Source organism: Gossypium arboreum, chromosome 10 (assembly GCF_025698485.1).
Source record: "Gossypium arboreum isolate Shixiya-1 chromosome 10, ASM2569848v2, whole genome shotgun sequence".
Lineage (NCBI taxonomy): Eukaryota > Viridiplantae > Streptophyta > Magnoliopsida > Malvales > Malvaceae > Gossypium > Gossypium arboreum.
This window is the reverse complement of record NC_069079.1, coordinates 69032812-69055729: the sequence shown is the minus strand read 5'-3', so window position 1 is coordinate 69055729 and position 22918 is coordinate 69032812.

Below are 22918 nucleotides of genomic sequence, written 5' to 3'. Positions count from 1 at the left end.
AGTTTGAACCCAAGATTTCTCCAACACTGCTCAAAGCCATTAACCACTAATAGCAAACATTTAATTGTTTCATTTCATTGCAGAATTAAATACCTATATAAAACCTCTTTACGGACCCACACTCAAGGCCCAATACTTCTAGGCCCGAATTCGGGGTGTTACATATTTTGTGCTATATATGCTAAAGGGCTAGTTGAATCATGGAAACTATGTAATAGGTAAAGTCTACCTTAAAAATAGATGCTGATAGCAGCAGTGACGTGAATGTGAAAAATCACTAAAAATAGTAGGAATGGAATTAAATAGTGAATAAATTATGTAATCGAACCTTGATGAATTTATTTTCATAGGAAAGTAACGAAACGATCATATTGACAGTATATTATGAGATATTTAAGTTTTCGCGAAACAGGGCCAGAACGGTTTCTGGATTCCCTGTTCCGAATTTGGAAATTCATTATAAATTAACCAGAGATAATTAGAAGCCATGCCATATATGTATAGATTTCTTTTCGAGACTAGTTTCTATAGAAACAAATGGCATCAGTATTGAAGCCCTGTACAGGGAGATATCCAAGTCGTAATGTGCAAAGGTCAGTGTAGTCGAACCCTGAAACAGGGGATACTTTAACTAATAAACTGAACTAATTGGTTCGACCAAAAATTCTAGAAAACAATTTGTAGATGGACATATGAGTCTAGTTTCAAGAAAAATTTACGGAACTGGTTTTCGAGTTTTGGAACTCGAGATATGATTTTTAAGGTGACAGTGACGCAGTTAGCCAGTTCATCTGGAAATTTAAAATGGACTGTGCAAATAAGTGATTTAAGTCTGCAAACACCTCGTGTCCGACTCCGGCAACGGTCTCGGGTACGGGGTGTTACACAGTATGTCTGTTATAGAATACAAGCGAGAATTTGTAAGACTAAGTTGTATGCTCGAGAATGTGTATCTACTGAGGCAATAATCTGCAAAAGATTTGAAGATGGTCTGAATGAAGATATTCGTTTGTTAGTCCGGATTCTTGAGATCAAAGAATTTGTAGTGCTTGTTGAACGAGCATGTAAAGCTGAAGAGCTCGGGAAAGAGAAAAGAAAAGCTGATTCAGAAGCTAGAGAAGTGCGAAAGAGATCATCGAGCAAGTCATTTCAATCTGTATCAAAAAAGTTTTGAGATGATTATAGCCATTCAAAGGCTAATGTGGGACATGCGAGTAAAGATCGTACAAGATCGCATTTGAGTTTCAGAGCTCCAGCTACATCTGTTGCCAGTGTTGGAAATGTTCGATCTGATCGCTCTGAGTGCAAACACTGTGGTAAAAGACATCCCGACAATTGTAGATTGTATGATCAGGCTTGTTTCAAATGTGGATCATTAGACCATTTTATCTGTGATTGCCCCGAGTCTGTCGAGCAAGAAATTGTGCAAAATTTGAGGCTAAGTGGCAATGCTTCTCGTGGTAGACATCCCAAAAATATGGGAAATGTGAGTGGTAGTCAAAGATGGACTAAAGACACTGTTTTTCGATCCGAGATTAAAGCACTTGACAGAGCCTATGTCATTCGAGCTCGTGAGGAAGCTTCGTCTCCAGATGTTTTAACTAGTACATTCACACTTTATGATACTTCTGTGATTGTTTTGATAGATCCTTGATCCACACATTTACATACATGCATGAATTTAGTATCCAATAAGACTTTGCCTGTAGAGTCTACTGAATTTGTGATTAGAGTATCGAACCGCCTAGGCAGTTGTGTTTTGGTTGATAAAGTCTTCAATAAATACCTGTTAATGTTTCGAGACATTTGCTTTCTGCGCGATCTAATGTTATTACCTTTTGATGAGTTTGATATAATTCTCAGTATGGATGTGTTAATGTTGCATGATGCTGTTGTGAATTGCAAATGGAAAACTATTGATTTGATATGTAAGAATGATGAAATAGTTTAAATTGAATTCGGTGATTTAAATGGGTTATCGACTGTGATTTCATCAATAAAAGTTCTGAGTATTGTGAGAAAAGGTTGTGAAGCCTATTTTGCCTATGTTATTGATTTGAAAATGTCAGAAACGATAGTTGAATCAGTGCCTGTTGTTTGTGAATTTCCTAATGTGTTTCCTGAGAAACTTTCGGGATTACCTCTGATACGAGAATTTGAATTTTGCATTGAGCTAATACCAGGAACTATTCTGATTTCGATAGCTCCGTATAGAATGGCTCTGACCAAATTAAAAGAATCAAAGTCTCAGTTGCAAGAATTGACCGATAGAGGGTTTGTTAGACCGAGTTTCTCACTCTGGGGTACAGTAGTTCTGTTTGTGAAAAAGAAAGATGGTACGATGAGAATGTACATTGATTATCGTCAGTTGAATAAAGTGACTATCAAAAATAAATACCCTCTGCCTCGAATTGATGGTTTGTTTGATCAATTAAAAGGAGCTACCCTATTTTTGAAGATAGATTTGAGATTTGATTATTTTCAGCTGCGAGTAAAAGACTCAGACATTCTGAAAACTGCAACTAGAATGAGGTACGGCCACTATGAGTTCTTGGTTATGCCTTTCGAATTAACTAATGCACCTGCTATCATTATGGATTTGATGAACAAAATTTTTAGACCCTATTTAGATCGATTTGTTGTTGTATTTATTAGTGACATATTGATTGATTCGTATGATGAATCCAAGCATGCCGAGCATTTGAGAATAGTATTATAAACTTTACGTGATAAGTAATTATATGCAAAGTTTAGCAAATGTGAATTTTGGTTACGAGAAGTCAGGTTTTGGGGCCATATTGTATCAGCATCAAGTATCTGAGTCAATCCGAGCAAAATTTCAACTATTTTGGATTGGAAGCCTCCAAGAAATGTCTCTGAAGTTCATAGTTTTCTGGGACTTGTTGGTTATAGACGTTTCGTAAAAGGCTTTTCGATGATTGAAACTCCATTAACGAAACTACTTCAGAAAGATGTGAAGTTTGAATGGTCTAAAAACTGTTAGAAAAGTTTTGATCAATTGAAAGCCCTATTGACTGACGCTCAAGTGTTAGTACAACCCGAATCAGGTAAAGAATTTGTGATCTATAGTAATGCTTCATTGAACAGTTTGGGATGTGTTTTAATGCAGGAAGGCAAATTCATTGCTTATGCTTCGAGACAGTTAAAGCCGCATGGAAAGAACTATCCGAAGCACAACCTTGAGTTAACTGCGATTGTGTTTGCTTTGAAGATTTGGCGCCACTATCTGTTCGGTGAGAAATGTGACGTTTGTTCTGATCATAAGAGTTTGAAATATCTGATGACTCTGAAAGATTTGAATCTGCGATAGAGAAGATGGTTAGAACTGTTAAAAGACTATGAGCTTGTTATTAATTATCATCTAGGAAAAGAAAATGTTTCTGCTAATGCTTTGAGTCAAAAATCACTATTTACTCTTTGTGCGATGAATGCTCATTTGGTTGTGTCCGATGATGATTCAGTTTTAGCCGAATTGAAAGCAAGACCATAATTCATTCAACAAATTATCGAAACTCTGAAGATTGATAATGAGATTTTAACAAAACAAGCTCAATGTAATTTAGATTCTGATTTAGAATTCAGAGTTGTTAAAGATAATTGTCTAAGATTTCGAAATCGAATTTGTGTTCCGAGATATCCAGAATTGATTCAGATAATTTTGAATGAAGCTCACAACAGTCGTTTATCTGTTCATCTAGGTAGTAGAAAATTGTATAATGATCTAAAACAGCTTTATTGGTGGCCTAGTATAAAGTGTGATATCTCTAAATTTTTTACGAAATGCTTAATCTATCAGCAAGTTAAAGCTAACCATCAAGTGCCCTCTAGTTTGTTACAACCAATTATGATTCCAAAATGGAAATGGGATAGAGTGACAATGGACTTTGTTTCGGGTTTGCCCCTATCTCTGAGAAAGAAAGATACAATTTGGGTTGTAGTTGATCGATTGACGAATCAGCCCATTTTATTTTGGTACAATCCGATTACTCACTTGATAAGTTAGCTGAGTTATACATTTTTTATATTGTGTGATTGCATGGTGTGCCATAATCTATTATGTCAGACAGAGATCCAAGATTCACATTGCGATTTTGGAAGAAATTACAAGATGCTCTGGGTACAAAATTGCACTTCAGTACTACTTTTCACTCGCAGACAGATGGTCAATTCGAGTTAGATAATCGAGGATATGTTGAGATGTTGCATTCTTGAGTTTGAAGGTACATGGGAACAATATTTACCTTTGATTGAATTCACTTATAATAACAGTTTTCAATCGACCATCAAAATGGCACCATACGAAGCCTTATATGGTCGCAAATGTCGTACACCTTTGTATTGGACTGAGCTCAGTGAGAATAAGATTTATGGTATTGAATTGATAAAAGAGACTGAACAGAAAGTAAAAGTGATACGGGATAGTCTGAAAATAGCTTCCGATCGTCAGAAATCATACGCAGATTTGAAATGAAAAGACATTAAATTTGAGATCGGAGACAAAGTGTTTCTAAAAGTCTCACCATGGAAGAAAGTACTTTGATTTGGCAGAAAAGGCAAATTAAGTCCGAGGTTCATCGGGCCGTTTGATATTATCGAGCGTATTGGACCGGTTGTATATAGATTGTCGTTGCCACCAGAGCTAGAAAAGATTCACAATATATTTCAAGTATCGATGCTTCGACGGTACAAATCTAATCCTTCGCATGTGATTCCTCCATCTGAGATTAAGATTCGGTCTGATATGACCTACGATGAAGAACCAATCCGTATTTTAGTTTGTGAGATTAAAGAACTGTGAAATAAGAAAATTTCGTTAGTAAAAGTAATGTGGCATTGACACGGTGTTGAAGAAGCTATGTTGGAGCCTAAAGATGTTATGAGACAGCAATATTTGAATCTGTTCAACTGTAAGATTTTCGGGGACTAAAATCCCTAAGGGGGAGAATTGTAACAATTCGGTTTAGAACCTAGTCGAGACAGTGGTTTTGGGACCACAGATCTGAGTCAGAAAAATATTTTAATATTATTTTCTATGTTTACAATATGTAAATTAGTATGTGTAAAAATTTCGTATGAAAATTTAATCGTTTATGTTCTCAATTTGAGGTCCTAATCGCGTAAATTGTAAAAGTTGCTTGCCATATGTTAAAAGCGCTTATTTGCTATGTCTCTTTAATTGAGAGGTTCTTATGTTGTTATTATGGCCTTGTATGTTAATGTTTTATTAATATTTTCATCAAGGGAAATACTAGAAATTGTTAATTAAAGGTCAATAAAATTAAACAAAACACAAAATAAGGTCATTTTGTGTTCATCCTAGCCGAATTCATCAAAGAAAAAGAAAGAAAACTTGAGCTAGGGTTCAACCATGTTAAAGTTTGATTAAAGGTTCATTTTTTTATCCGTTTTCGATAATTTCTATGTTTTTGTGATCGTTGCTTCGTGTTTTACAAAGCCCATGTCTCAATTTCTAAAATTTTTGATGATTTTGAGTTATGCCATTATTGATAATGTGAGCTTTGTGAAGTTTGATGATAGTAAATGAAAGATATGTGTTAGATTACTAAGTTTTGTCTTTGAATTTTTGATAAATTTGAGTAATTTGGGCTAAATTATGAAATTTGTAAATTGAGGGACTAAAATGTGAAATAATTGAAATATGTGGACTTGTATGAGTGCTATGAATATTCGGCTAGGCATGTGTACAAAGAAATTTTGTGTATTTTGTGATTTTGTGAATTAAGGACTAAATTGTTAAAAATGAAAATGTCAGGGCTATTTTTTAAAACTCCCTAAATGTGTGTTTGTGGATTGATTTGAATGAATTGGTGAATAAAAGAGTTAAATTTGAATTTATAAAGATCAAGAGCAAAAGAAAACGAAATTAAATCGGGGAAAGTCGAAAGCCGTCGAGTAGCCGATTCTGTTCATTCGATTCCGTACGAGGTAAGTCTATATACAAATAAATGTATTTGAAATGGTTTATTTATGATTATATGTTATTGAACAATGATGAATTGCTTTATGCCTTGAATATGAGATACCCGAGAATGTATCTACAAATTTTTGACATCCGTAAAGCCCCGTACAAACCTTAAGAAGCAGTTTCGTTAATGGAGTTTCAATCATCGAAAAGCCTTTTACGAACCGTCTATAACCAACAAGTCCTAGAAAACTGTGAACTTCAGAGACATTTCTTGGAGGCTTCCAATCCAAAATAGTTGAAATTTTGCTCGGATTGACTCAGATACTTGATGCTGATACAATATGGCCCCAAAACCTGACTTCTCGTAACCAAAATTCACATTTGCTAAACTTTGCATATAATTACTTATCACGTAAAGTTTATAATACTATTCTCAAATGCTCGGCATGCTTGGATTCATCATGCGAATCAATCAATATGTCACTAATAAATACAACAACAAATCGATCTAAATAGGGTCTAAAAATTTTGTTCATCAAATCCATAATGATAGCAGGTGCATTAGTTAATTCGAAAGGCATAACCAAGAACTCATAGTGGCCGTACCTCATTCTAATTGCAGTTTTCAGAATGTCTGCGTCTTTTACTCGCAGCTGAAAATAATCAAATCTCAAATCTATCTTCAAAAACACGGTAGCTCCTTTTAATTGATCAAACAAACCATCAATTTGAGGCAGAGGGTATTTATTCTTGACAGTCACTTTATTCAACTGACGATAATCAATGCACATTCTCATCGTACCATCTTTCTTTTTCACAAACAGAACTAGTGCACCCCAGAGTGAGAAATTCGGTCTAACAAACCCTCTATCGGTCAATTCTTGCAACTGAGACTTTGATTCTTTTAATTTGGTCAGAGCCATTCTATACGGAGCTATCGAAATCAGAATAGTTCCTGGTATTAGCTCAATGCAAAATTCAAATTCTCGTATCAGAGGTAATCCCGAAAGTTTCTCAGGAAACACATTAGGAAATTCACAAACAACAGGCACTGATTCAACTATCGTTTCTGACATTTTCAAATCAATAACATAGGCAAAATAGGCTTCACAACCTTTTCTCACAATACTCGAACTTTTATTGATGAAATCACAATGATAACCCATTTAAATCACGAATTCAATTTAAACTATTTCATCATTCTTACATATCAAATCAATAGTTTTCCATTTACAATTCACAACAGCATCATGCAACATTAACCAATCCATACTGAGAATTATATCAAACTCATCAAAAGGTAATAACATTAGATCGCGCAGAAAGCAAATGTCTCGAAACATTAACAGGTATTTATTGAAGACTTTATCAACCAAAACACAACTGCCTAGGCGGTTCGATACTCTAATCACAAATTCAGTAGACTCTACAGGCAAAGTTTATTGGATACTAAATTCATGCATGTATATAAATGTGTGGATCAAGGATCTATCAAAGCAATCACAGAAGTATCATAAAGTGTGAATGTACTAGTTAAAACATCTGGAAACGAAGCTTCCTCACGAGCTCGAATGACATAGGCTCTATCAGGTGCTCTAATCTCGGATCGAAAAACAGTGTTTTTAGTCCATCTTTGACTACCACTCACATTTCCCATATTTTTGGGATGTCTACCACGAGAAGCATTGCCACTTAGCCTTAAATTTTGCACAATTTCTTGCTCGACAGACTCGGGGCAATCACAGATAAAATGGTCTAATGATCCACATTTGAAACAAGCCTGATCATACAATCTACAATTTTTGGGATGTCTTTTACCACAGCGTTTGCACTCAGAGCGATCAGATCGAACATTTCCAACACTGGCAACAGATGTAGCTAGAGCTCTGAAACTCAAATGCGATCTTGTACGATCTTTACTCGCATGTCCCACATTAGCCTTTGAATGGCTATAATCATCTCAAAAATTTTTTGATACAAATTGAAATGACTTGCTCGATGATCTCTTTCGCACTTCTCTAGCTTCTGAATCAGCTTTTCTTTTCTCTTTCCCGAGCTCTTCAGCTTTACATGCTCATTCAACAAGCACTACAAATTCTTTGATCTCAAGAATCCTGACTAACAAACGAATATCTTCATTTAGACCATCTTCAAATCTTTTGCAGATTATTGCCTCAGTAGATACACATTCTTGAGCATACAACTTAGTCTTACAAATTCTCGCTGTAACAGACATACTGCCTTGTTTAAGCTCAAGAAACTCTTTGCGTTTCTAGTCGATAAATCTTTGACTGATGTATTTCTTTTGGAATACAACTTGGAAGAAATCCCAGGTGACTCGCTCTCTTGGAACCACCGAATCAAAGTCTTTCACCAGTGATAGGCCATATCTCTCAGAAATGAAACGACACATTTTATGCATTCATCTGGATTCAAAGATAATTCATCAAACACTCGTATCGTGTTCTCTAACCAGAACTTGGCTCTTTCAGCATCATTATTCATAGTAGTACGAAATTTTTCAGTCCCATATTTCCTAATTTTATCAAATGGAGGCTTATTTAACTGAGTCGGATTAGCTTGTGGCATAGCAAGGACTTGTGGAGGATTAGCTAGGGTTGAGGGTTGTTGAATAGCTGAATTAGTTCTAATGTACTGATTGAACCAATCATTCATCATTTGATAGAAGGCTTGTCTAGCCTCTCCATCATGGCTACTCGTAGCAGGTCTAGAATCGAGTGGCGCTGTCCGTTGCACGGGAGCAGGCGCATTACACTTGACATCGTCAGCTATAGCTCGTTCGGGATCCATTTGCTATACAAAAATACATTTTTATTGTCAAGATTCATCACATTATCACATTTCATAAATATGGAAATATAGCTTGACTCACATGCGCTACGTTAGTCCTAGAATTGACTAAATCATAGCTCTGATACCAACCAAATGTAATACCCCTAACCTGTATCCGTCATCGAACTAGGGTTATAGGCGTTACTAGACAATCGAAACATTTTATGAATAATTCATAAACTTCATTCAAAAATCGTAGTCATACATCACAATAGTGTCCCTTATATAGATCATCGAGACCTTTAGCATGCATTAGAAAGAGGTTGGGACTCAACCGAGCTCATACAGAACCCCCACATACATGCATATGGCCCTCTAGGCCCAATCTCATTTAGATGGCCCATCTGGCCCAATTCATGTTCATATGGCCCATAAAGCCCAATTCACATTCATATGGCCCATTAGGCCCAATCTCATTTATATGGCCCATCCGGCCCAAATCACATTATATTGATGCTCACATACAAATTTTCTATCACATAGCATCACTTATCAAATTTTGCCTAATATGGGCCCAACAACCCTTTGGGCCCATTTAGCCCATTCCAGCCCATTTGGACTATTCACAAACCAAGTCTATGGAATCGCCCATGGGCCTTAGGTAACCTATTGGTCTCCCCCTTATGAGTGTTCAAGACTTGCAAGACTATCAGTAGCCAAACCTTGACTTTTCGAATTTCGACTTTTCAAAGATTTCACTTTTTACCGATCTACTTGTGTGTGCAGTGTAAGTACACACCTGATAAGCAAGCGTGCTGCGATTCCTTTGGTCACCAATCTTCAAACAATATCACCCTTCCATTAATCGTATGCTTAACACATATTTTACCCAAAAAAAATCGAAACCTCACCTTAACCTTACCTTGAACACCAATCCCTAATAGTCGTTCCTTGATCACGTACTCCTTAGATTTGCATTAATCTTACTCACTAAAACCAAATACTAGAGGACTAACATCCAACATAATTCACCCCCTTATCTCATTTAAGATCATTCGGCCAACCTTAGTCAATAGGAGAAAAATACTTACCAAATCGCAAAACACCTAAGGAAGAATTTGGTAAAGAGCTAAAACCCGAGATCCGATACTAATTCCCTACCAAAGTTGATTAGAAAGAGTGAGGGAGGGAAGTAATCGGTATTAACAATACTAGTCGAAAAAGAGATAAGGTACTTACACCAAAAGTGTAATCGGCCCAAGGGAGATTCGGCTTTTTGGCTTTCAAACTAGTATGGTGAATAAGGTTTATTTGGCACAAATTAAAGAAGAAGAGTAGAAAAAAGAATCGGCTAACCCAAAAGAGGAAAAGAGGGAAAAGCGGCACAAAGAAAGAAAGTAAAACGAAGGGTTTTCGACTTTTTCCAATGTCAAGGGAATTCGGCATTAGCCTGGCCACCCCCTATTCAGCACCTATTTGTAGTGCCTATAGCCGAATTGCCTGACCCTCAATTCCCCATTCAGCTCCATCACTTCCCCCTTCTCATCTCCTCATTTTTTCTCCCTGATAACTCCCCAATCTATTTCCTAAATTTTCTCTTCTGAATACTCCACTTGGAGTCTATCTTCACACCACTTCCAACCTTCTAGAAGGCCAAAATTAAACTCCTGAAAATACAAAGATAGGATTCAAACCTTGCATCTCCTTGCTATCTACTAACGCCACCTCTCTGCACCCTAAGTGGCGTCACTTAGCCACTTCTCCACAAGTCTTTTTGATGCCATTTTCCCTATCTTTATTTAAAAGCCCAACTACTCCCAACCCTGATTCCTTTAATAATTAAATTAAAACTCCTCCACCACAAAACTCGAACCCAGAACTTCTCCAACTTACCTCGACACTTCAAATTCCTTAAACCCTTAAAGTGAACATGTCATTTGTCATTTTCTTGCTCACTTAAACATTTTATGAGACCCAAAGCCCATTTCATCTAGGCCTAAAATTCAGGGCGTTACAGAATACGTGTCGATATGTTTGGTTTGTCAGTAATTTAAAGCCGAGCATCAAGTACCTTCTGGTTTTACAACTAGTGATGATTCCAGAGTGGAAATGGGAACATGACATGATGGATTTTGTATCGGGATTACCTCTATCTCTGAGAAAGAATGATATTGTGTGGGTCATTGTAGATTGTTTGATGAAGTCTGCGCATTTCATTCCTATGCATATGGATTTTTCACTAGAAAGATTAACAGAGTTGTATGTTGCTGAGATTCTTAGATTGTACAGTGTGTCGTTTCTATTATTTCTAACAAAGATTCGCGGTTGATGTCTCGATTCTAGAGTAAATTACACCATTTAGCCAAATACCATACATATATGCACCATGAAATATACATTATTAACAAGCCTATGTCAAGACCGAATGCATATAAGCATTAATATCAAGTTTAAGCCATTTTCGCATGGCTAAATATATACACATTCAAAATAACTAACATAAAGACTAGCCTATACATGCCATAAGTTTGAGTTTAACTTATAAAGTACCGAAAACATTCGATAATGTGATAGACTTTGCTGACGATCCTCGAGCTCATAACTTGATTCCAAAATCTATAAAATAGAGACAAACATGCACACACAGTAAGCTATCATAGCTTAGTAAGTTATAAGCAAATAACAACTCAAAGACATTATCAACTCATTTTGACCACACCAAATTATAATATCATATCACATTTAGTCTCAAGCTTTCTATTTCATATATAACATATACTTTCATATATAAACTTTATCTTGGCTGGATGTACATATATATATTATCAAAGTATCATTCCATTTCAAAGCTATAATATCATTATATAACCAAATATATATAAACTCATATGTATATACTCATGAATTAAACTTTAACATCACATACTTATACATAGCATATGGTCGAATATACTGCACAAATTCACATAAATTTACATTAGTATCATGTATAATTTGGATTACATATCAAATAGCAAAATTACTTTAATTTCAAATAGGTAATCAAATAACTCATATCTGATTGTTTTAGTTCGTTTTACACATTTGGTCACAACTTATCATTTCCTGTTGAACTATTTGGAATTTAATAGGATACTCAGATAATCACATATATTGTACAATGCCAATGTCCTAGACGCGGTCTTACATGCTATCACATATCGATGGCACTGTCCCAAATAGGGTCTTACATGAATCAAATACGATGCTAATTTCCCAAACATGGTCTTACACATAATCACATATCGATGCCAACATCCCAGGCGTGGTCTTACATGAGAACACATATCGAAAACCCTATGTCATATCATATGTATCCTAGCTATTCCTCAGGTTCGTACGGGGCTTTTGAACGTCGTAACTCAGTTGAAACAAATTTGTAAACATAGCTCCCAAGTATATACATATTTGGCTAACAACATATATACTTCACATAATTCATTTCAGCATCTAAAGCGCATATTTATTAAAATTAACAACATCTATTTGCTTATAAACTTACCTCAGACAACGATAATCGGAACAGGACGACCATTCGACAACTTTGGTTTTTCCCTGATCCAAATCTGATTTCTTTGGTTCTTGATCTAAACATGTTCAAATTAAACTCATCCAAACATATTTTCACTCAATTTAATCTAAAAACACATAAATAGGTAAATTACCATTTTACCCCTGACATTTTACACTTTTTACAATCTAGTCCAAATTGCACAAAACACAAAACATGCAAAATTTGAGTACACCATGCGTAGGCCGAACCTTCCTTATGTTCATAAAAATCCATACATTTCATTTATTTCATATTTTAGTCCCTCAAATTACCATTTTTTTCAATTTAGTCCTAATTACTCAAAATCATCAAAAATTCCAATACAAAACATGTTAATCCAAAACATATCTTTCATGTTTTATCAACTAACATCACAAAGCTTAATTATTCATCAATGGCATAACTCAAAATATTCATCAAAATTAGAAATTCAAGCATGGGCTTTGTACATTACACTGCAACAATCTCAAAAACGTAAAAATTATCAAAAACCGAGCTAGTTACATACCTTGATTAAGCTTAACAATGGCCGAACCTTTGAAACCCTTATTTCTTTTTCTTTTATTTAGTTTCTGTCATGCAAAAATAATATGAACACTTATGTTATTATTTTATGTTTTATTATAACATATATTATTATATAAATTACAATATTAACCTTTAAACATAAATATAAAACCATTATAACATAAGGTCTCTACCGTCCATAACATATAATTATGGTCTAATTGCAACATAAATACCTTATGCAATAAAGACATCATCAATTCGGCTCTTTTAAAATTAACCATCAAATTTTTATTTTACACGATTAAGCCCTTTTTATTAAATTGGCACCCAAACGATAAAATTAAAACACAAAAATTTAACAGATATAAATTCACACATAATAAACATAGAAAATAATTTTAAAATATTTTTCTGACTCAGATTCGTGGTCCAAAAACCACCATTCTAAATAGGGTCTAAATCAGGCTATTACAACTCTCCCCCTTAGGGATTTTCGTCCCCAAAAATATTACCTGTGAATAGGTTCGGATAACGTTCTTTCATTGCATCTTCTGGCTCCCACGTTCCCTCTTCAACTCTGTGTTTGTGCCATGGTACTTTCACTAACGGAATTTTCTTATTTCACAATTCTTAAACTTCACGAGCTAGAATACGAATCGGTTCTTCCTCATATGTCATATCAGACTTAATCTTGATCTCTAGCGGATTAACCACATGTGATGTAACACCCCAAATCTTTAGTAATTTAATTGTGTGTTATGTTGCATATTGGCTTACTTACTGTGTTGGTTAAGGGTCCTGAGTAGTGTGAGAAGACCTGGGTTCAAACCTAGACTTTAGCAAAAAAAATTGGTTTCTACTGAACTAAACCTTTACTGCTAGATGTTGGGTTCTTAATTAATTGTAGGGAAATCAGGTCTCAAAAAGGTTGTTGGTCCAAGGGCTAGTGGCATGTTACTACTGTTAGAAGGGCTTGAGTTTGAACCCTGTAGTTCACAAGAGGGATGTTTATTTTTGTTGCTATGTTGTGTGGGAGGTTAAGTAGTAGTAGAACTCCATTGCTAGTGGGTGGTTGGAGTGTTTGAAGGAGAGTGGTACGTGTGGCTGGTTGTTAAGGGGAGTTTGAAAGGAGTTTGAACTGGTCGTTTGAGGGATTAGAGGAGAGATATGAGGAGAAATTTAGGGAGCAGATCAAGGAATAGGGGAGAGGTAGCAGTTGCTGAAAGTGGGACTCTCTCTATGCCAAGTTGGTCTTAGGCTTTGGGTGTCGAATTTTTCAGTTTTGCTCTCTTTTGTGGTAGCATCTGTCTCTTCTGTTTCGATCACTCGTGAGTTCAATTTTTTGTTTTGTTAGCCGTATTTTTCTATTAACCATTTGGGTGTTCTGGTGTTTCATTTTGGGGCTTTCTTTTGACCAAACACTCTACTCCTCCCTCATCAACCTATTGCCGATTACCATTGACTATTTTCTTCTCCTTAAGTCAGCTTTGATTTCTATTCCTTCCTCCATTTGTAATCACAGCCGGTTGTTCTTACTCTTCTCCTCCTCTTCATTCTTGTACTGTAGCCGAATACTCTGTTCCCTTCTTCTGAACTTTCAATTTTGGCAAGTGATCTTGGATCTATTGGGTTTAGTTGCTCGACTCTTTCTCCTCTCCCACATCTATCTTCTTTGGCCAAATACTGGTAGGTGAATCTCTGTCTCATAATCTTCTTTTCCCCTTTTTTGGCTCTCCCTTTTCTTACATCATCTCTTTCCATCTTTTCCCTTAGCACCAATCATCTTCCTTTCTTGTGTTACTCTTGCAGATTAATCTTTATTTACATTCTAATTCGTTACTTTTTCGGCCTACAATCCTCTTTTTTCTTTTTTGGTAAGTAGGTATAATTGAGAAAGTGTGATGTTTGAAGTATAACTTTATTAAAAATAGGTTCCTTTTGTGTAGGTAGTAATTGAAGTAGGTTGACATTCTTTTTTGAAAGTTAAAGGTGCAATTGCTATTGTTTGGGGTAAGTGTCGGTGATTATTTTGGGAACCCTGTTAATTTCTTTTGATACTTGGGTTAAGTAACTGATTAGGTTTCATACTATTTTCTCTTCAGGTAAGGAAAGTGTTCGGAGCATGGATTAACTTCAATCACATAAGATATGTAATGACAGTGCAAAGATTGTTAATCGGCAAAAGCCGAAAAGTAAGTTCATAGATGCTACACGAGCGTGCGTTCGTTCATGTGGCAAATCAAACACATAAACATATGTATTGACAGTAGAGGCCACTATGAGCATCTCATGGGTTAGGACGTTTTAGGCCATGCTGGGCCGAAATGGGCTGTGAGGGTACATGGGCTCATGGGCCCCGCACAAGCAAACCGAACGGATATGTGGAAATTAGTTGGCCGGCTGTATAGTTTGCACGGCCAAGGCCATTATTTGGACTTATTGGGCCACACGAGTGTGTGGGCCCACATAGACCGTATTATGGCCTTTGGGCCCATTTTAGCTGTTTGACTGTTAAGGTCACATGGGTCGCCTAAGATGACTATAGGCCTATTGATGGATCAGTAAGTACACTAGACCCTATACTGATGAAATGACTATTATACCTCTAGAGGTAAAATGAATGATATACCCCTATGCTATATTTGAATGTATTCGAGTATGACATTTTGCATACACGTATATATTATGACATGACATGTTGCATGGGGGTGGGTTTGATATATTTGGATGAAGTGTATTGTACTGGTAGGTCTGCTGCATATATTGATAGTGTCGCAACTGGTGCTATATTTTGGAGTGTAGGGATGGTGGGTCGATTTTATCTCCACATGGAGTGTAGGGCTGGACGGAGTGGAGTGTAGAAGATGGATGGGTAAGATCTTTATATGCATTTTTGACACTGTATTGAGTTGGGCTGAGGCCCACACTGATACTGCTGTTGTAATGGGCTAAAGCCCACACTGGTATTGCTACTGATATGGGCTTAGGCCCAGACTGTACGACACTGTATGTTTGACTGTTTGATAAATAGGGATTACACACTGAGTTTTCATAAACTCACCTTTTTTGCTGATCTGTGCAGGTAATCCTTAGGCGGGTCTGTGCTGCGAGGCTCAGAGATGGCCACACCATGGTTATGTTTTTCTTTTGACTTTTTGAAAGTAGTTTTATTTGGGTAAATTTTATGTAATAAGGCCGCTTTAAGTTTTATTTCTATTTTGGGATTTATTTAAATTAACTTATATCAGTTAGCAGTAGGACTCGGGTTTTTAAGAAGCAAATGGTTTTCAACTACCACACTACGTAACATGTTTTAAAAGCTTCCGCAATGAACAATGTTTTAAAGTATAATAACGATTTAATATGAGACATGTTTTGCTTAACAAACTATAACTTAACAAATGATTAAAATGAGTTGATTTCTCATATAGGTCTCAAACGAGGTTTTAACACAAATGACTTTACTAATAGAACTATACTTTCCAAAACTCACTCCAATGTGACATCACAAATGCAGCCATAATGCTAGGCTGGGTTCGGGGTGTTACATTTAATGGTATCAATGCCAGGTTGCAAAACTCGGCTGTGGATTTAGGTTTTTCCTAAAAACGTAAATTTCAAAAAGAATTACTTCAAATGATGGAAAAATATTTTGAGGTGTTGTTTTTGAATGTGTGGTCTGCCAAGTCTCCGGAGTCAATTTTGTAAGTTCTCTAAAACTACTATTTGATTTAATTGAAACGCTGAGATTACCGTAGATAATAGACTATACTGAAACCTTTATTAGGGTAACCTAAAACTGTAGTAAGACTACGCTTTGCGAAAACAAACAACTCTGAATTATTGATGCTATTTTTCATGAAACATCCGTTAATAAACATTGGAACTGTAAAACTGATGCATAAAACTGTTAATACAGATAATACGCAAATCAACAATGAGCACCAGAGGTAATCATTGAAGGGGTACAAGAGGCTGCGGTAGGGGCCATGGAGGTGCTCAGGCAGGGTCTTCGGCATCTGGCCATATGCCTAATGTTGAGGCAATAGAGGCACCGGCTTCACCTGTGACTGAGACTGGGTCACATGATCGGGCAGCTGGTGACGACGCACTGTCCCAAGCTGTGCTGCAAATTTTGGAAAGGCTCGCTGGGCCCAATACTGGTACTATGGGTCGTGGGTCGGTAACAAAACGACTCAGGTCTAATGGGGCTGAGATCTTTAGGCGAATCACTGGAGTTGCCCCTAATGTGCTGAATATTGGATAGAGGCAACAGAAAGGATCATGGATGATCTCGACTACACCCCAGAGCAGAAACTAAAAGGTGCAGTGTTGTTGTTGAGAGATGAAGCCTATCAGTCGTAGCTTACAGTGAAAGAGCGTACTCAGCCTGACCGGTTGACTTGGGAGTTTTTCAAGAATATGTTATAAGGGAAATATGTGGGCGTTAGTTATGTAGATGCCCGGAGGGAAGAGTTTCTGAATCTGACTCAGGGGGATAAGTCAATAGTTGAATATGAGTCTGAGGTTTTGCGACTCAGCCGCTACGTACGTGGGATAGTGGCAACTGAATATGAGCGATGTGTTTGTTTCAAGGATGGCCTCAGAGATAATCTCTAGGCTCTGATAGCTTCACAGAGGGAGTGAGATTTTGTTGTGTTAGTAGAGAAGGCGAAGATTACAGAGGATGTGAAGCACGCTGAATGCCAGAACCGTGAGAAGGATAAAGAAAGGAATAAGAGGGTTTGGAAGCCCTCAGGTTCAGCTATGGGGCCTAGGAAAAAGGCTAGATTTGATGGGCCAGCTAGAGTTGGGGCCTTGTTGTTGTTGTCACTTAACCGCAGTCTTGTGCTGATTGTAGGAAACGCCATCAGGGCAAGTGTTGGAAGAGATTAGGGGCATGTTTGAGGTGCAGGTCTGTAGAGCACCATATCAGAGATTGTCCACGGAGGTCCAATCAGATGCAAGCTACTGGTATGGGTACTGTTCACCCACAAAGAGGTTTTCAGCAGCCACCGAGAGGTCATGGTCAGGCAAGAGGTGGAAATGGTATGGGCCATGGTCGTGGAGCACCCGGCAAAGGTCCTGGTCATACTGAGGTGAGGCAGCCGACACTGGTTTATGCTGCACATCACCGAAAGGATGGAGATGCCCCAGATGTTATTACGGGTACATTCTTTATTCATCATATACCTTACACTGCATTGATTGATGTTGGATCTACACACTCCTATATAGCAAGCACTGTATCTGAGACTTTGGGTGTGACGTTTGAAAACACTACGAGTGAGGTTACTGTGTTAAGTCTATTAGGGCAGTCTGTGAGAGTGAATAAACTGTTTAAGGAGGTACCTTTAGAGGTTCAGGGAAGAACCTTTTTGGTAGATTTCATGGAACTACCTTTTGGAGAATTCAACTTGATACTGTACATGGACTAGCTGGTTAAGCATCAGGCGAATTTGGATTATTCTGCTAAAAGGGTGGTGTTGAAGACTGTAGAGGGTGACGAGGTAATTGTAATTAGGGAGCATCAAAATTATCTGTCAAATGTGATTTCTGCACTTAGGGCTGAAAAATTGGTGCGTAAGGGTTGTGAGGCATATTCAGCCTACATCAGTGCTTCGAGTTCTGAGGTTTCGTCTGTGAAAGATATTAGAATAGTTAAGGATTTTCTGGATGTTTCTCCTGATGAGTTACTGGGGTTACCTCCTAACTGTGAAGTGGAGTTTGGGTGTAACACCCCATACCCTTATCCTATACCATGACAGCATACGAGGTGTTACTCAGCTTTAAACTCAAGCTTTCATTCTTTTCTGAGTTCCCGAAACTCTGTCCAATTTTAAAACTTATCAACATACCATGAATATAGGCTTACGAGGCCCAGAACACACATCGTAAATCATTCAGGACCATTTCGGGCCTTTTTTCCATCTATAGAAAAATGTCACTTAACACAGGAACACACGCCCGTGTGGAAGGGTAACACGCCCATGTGATCATTTTCACATGGTCGTGCTGATGGCCCGTGTGGGTCACATGGCCTAAGCACTCTGGGACACACCCGTGTTCCACACCCTTGTAGAATTAATTTCTAATTCACAACTACAGGGGTTTTCACACGCCTGTGTCATTGGCCGTGTCCCTCACACAGCCACGACACGCCCTTGTCCTAGCCCATGTGCAAAAACCTGGGTATTCTATTTCTGATGTCAGCATGCTCATATGTTGCACGGCCAAGGGACACACCCGTGTGATGGGCCATGTCCTCCACACAGTTGAGACACACGGCCGTGTCTTTGCCCGTGTGTTTAATACCATGCATACTAACTTGATATTTTTACGTGGAGGGGACACACCGCCGGACGACATGCCTATGGGGTAGACCATGTGTCACACACGGCCTAGACACACGCCCGTGTGTCTACCCATGTGGACAGTATAAGGCTATTTACCAAGCCTTCTTGCCACCCTTACATATATAGTTCCATACAAATACCAACCAATATTGAAACAAGTAAAACTCCTATAACTAAATCAGCTATAATAGACATTCATTCAACCATGAGAATGCATCTTTTATAAATTCAAAATGAATATCACTGTCATTCAAGCTTAATACAAATTAAAGAGTTTCCAACCCAAGCCAACACATTTGGCCAATTCTCAAAGACACAAAATAATAAAGTCTAAGTCCTATACATGCCATACTCAAAAATCTAAATCCAACTATACCGAATGCTTCGGTTGATATTGTGATCGATATCTCTAACTTCTGGAATCCTTGAGCTAGTTAGGTGGCATTGTAAGGAAATGGAAAGAAAAGGGCGTAAGCATAAAGGCTTAGTAAGTTGCATATAAGTAAGTACACAACAACAACATTTTATCAATGATCCACATGCTCATGATACCAAGGTCGGCATAGGCATAACTTACTCATTACCATCCATACTAGTCACATATTATTCAATGAGCTCATATCTCATATGTACCAATTAGGTACCTATACCACTCACAGCACGGTTATACTTTCCTCATTAGCTTAGGAACATAGCGTTCACGATTGAACCATTTGGAACACTACCAGATATTCATCAAGCCTCAAATGTGGATAAGGTGCCCATGCCATGTTCCAAACATGGTCTTACACTAGCTCATACCTCAAGTCAATGTCGTGTCCCAGACAGGGTCTTACACTGACTATCATCTTGTAGCCGATGCATGTCCCAAACATGTCCTAAATTGGCTTACGTCTTGAGGCTGATACATGTCCTAGACATGTCTTCCACTAGCTTTTGTCTCAATGCCGATGCCATGTCCCAAACATGGTCTTACACCAGCTCTCATAATGTGGCTGATGCATGTCCTAGACATTTCTTACACTAGCTCACACACAAATGACTCAAACGTCACGACATGAATATTCGATTTATTTCCTAGGTTCGAACAAGAACTCTACTATCTCTATTCTCATCATACCATCTCAATTCCACAATCAAGCAATTCATGCTATATTAATTCAAATACAATTCAACACATACATTAGTAATGTAGTTGTATTATTTACATACAACTTACCTTGAATTACAAAAAGTGGCAACTAGTCTGTTTAGTCAATTTGCTTGGTTTTCCCTCGGTCTAGGTTTGGATTTGGCAATTCTTGATCTAAAATAGAAAAATGCACTCATTTAATCACTAAACAAAATTAAGCAGTTAAAAACTGACATCTTCAGTAAAATGACCATTTTGCCCTTAGACTTTGGCAAAATGACCATTTTACCCCTACACTCAAAAATTAATTTTTATCGAATTTCTTCACATCTTAAGCCTAGATGAACTCTTTTTACTCTTATAGAAACCCCAAAATTTCTCTATTTCACACATTTATCAATTATTTTACAACTTGTGCAAAATGGTCCCTTTAGGTGTTTTCATGGTAACACCTTTCACAAAAGTTGTCTATTATACAACTAAGACTCATATTCTTCCATAAAATTTTAGAAAACACCCTCAATGCTCTCATGGAAAAACCCTAGACCTTCAACCATTTTTAAAGATATACCGCTCATTTGAAAGCTCATGCTTCAAGGGTCTCAAAAATGTAAAAATCATTAAGAGAAACTACCAAAATCACTTACTTGAGTGGATTCAAAGTTGCTGAAATTTTTGAAGCTTTCAAACCTCTACAATGGATGATATTTTAGGCTAAGAAGAGAGAAAAGATGTAACACCCTGTACCTGAGACCGTTGCCGGAATCGAACACGAGGTGTTAACGGACTTAATTCATTACTTAAACAGCTCATACAATTCATTTTAAAATTTTCCAGACAAGCTGGCTAACTGCATCACAGTCGCTTTCAAAATCATATCTCAAGTTCCAAAACTCAAAATCCAATTCCGTAAATTTTTCCTGAAACTAGACTCATACATCTATCTACTAAATTTTTTCTAGAATATTTGGTCAGGCCAATTAGTACAGTTTATTAGTTTAAGTCTCCCCCATTTCAGGGTTCTACTACTCTGACCTCTGTGTATTACGAATCAGATATCTCCCTGTATAAAGCTTCAATAACTATGACGTTTGTCTCTAATAAAACTAGACTCAACAATGAATCTGTACATATAAATCATGACTTTTAATTATCTTTGTAAAATTTATGGTGAATTTCCAAAGTCATAACAGGGGATCTAGAAATAGCTCTGGCCCTGTTTCACAAAAATTTAAACATCTCATAAAATATAGCTCATATACCTGTTTTGTTTCATCCATATGAAAATAGACTCATCAAGCTTCGATTCCATAACTTATTCATTATTTAATTCCATTTCTACTATTTTTAGTGATTTTTTAAATTCATGTCACTACTACTGTCTGAATCTATTTTGTGATAAATTTTACCTATTTCATGGTTTCCATGGATTAGCTAGCAATTTGACATACATAGCACCAAATATGATCATGATTAGCCATTCCAATGGCTAATCATTACCAAGCATTTCCATACCTCTCAATAACCATATCATAAGACCATATATACAAAATGATTATAATGCTATACTCAAAATATATATGCCATTTTCGCATGGCTATACGAATATATATACATTACCAAAAGATACATAATTAACAACTAAGGTCGGTCCTATACATGCCATTATCAAAGTTCAACTAAAAGAGTACCAAAAAGGGGCTTAGATAGTGTGGATGACTTGAATTTGACACTTCGAGACCGATGGTGACGAACAAAATCTATAATACAGAGAATTTAAGCAACAGAGTAAGCGTTTCGATGCTTAGTAAGCTTATAAGTAAGGAAATCATTTGAAACAAAAACATAAAAGAAATAGCATTCATAAGGATAAATAATTGTCTATGCACAAGATCACATATTCATTTTAATTGTCTATGCACAAGATCACATATTCATTTTAATTTACACTCTAATAACAAACTCAGTAGACTCAACAGGTAAAGTCTTACTGGATGCTAAAGTCTCACATACATAAGAATGAGTAGATCCAGGGTCAATCAAAGCAATCACATTAGTATCAAAGAGAGTGAAAGTACCAGTATTAACATCAGGCGAAGAAGCATCCTCGCGTGCACGTATAGCATAAGCTCTAGCAGAGCACGAGCCTCGGATCCGTGATAACATCTTTAGACCCTCTCGACTGCTAGCTAGCGTTCCCAGTATTCCTAGGTGGCCTACCTCGTCTTTGTAGTAGCACCCGCTTCCCACTCGATTTATATTCTGTTGCATAGTTTGCACAATCTTTGATAAAGTGGTCGGCTGATCCGCACTTATAACAATTGCGGTCATGGAATCTACAACTCCCCGAATGCCATTTACCGCAATACTGGCACTCTGTCCTGTCCCGACGATCATTTCCAACACTGGCAACCGAAGTGACTCGTGTACTCACAGGCGATCGATCACGATCTCGTCTGGAAAAGCCCGAAGTGCCTTTAGATCGGCCTGGATCATTTCTAATTTTTTTTGATGGTTGTTGAAAGGGCTTTCCCGAAGATCTCTTACGAAACTCTCTTGCTTCCACTTTAGCTTTTCTTTTCTCCTTA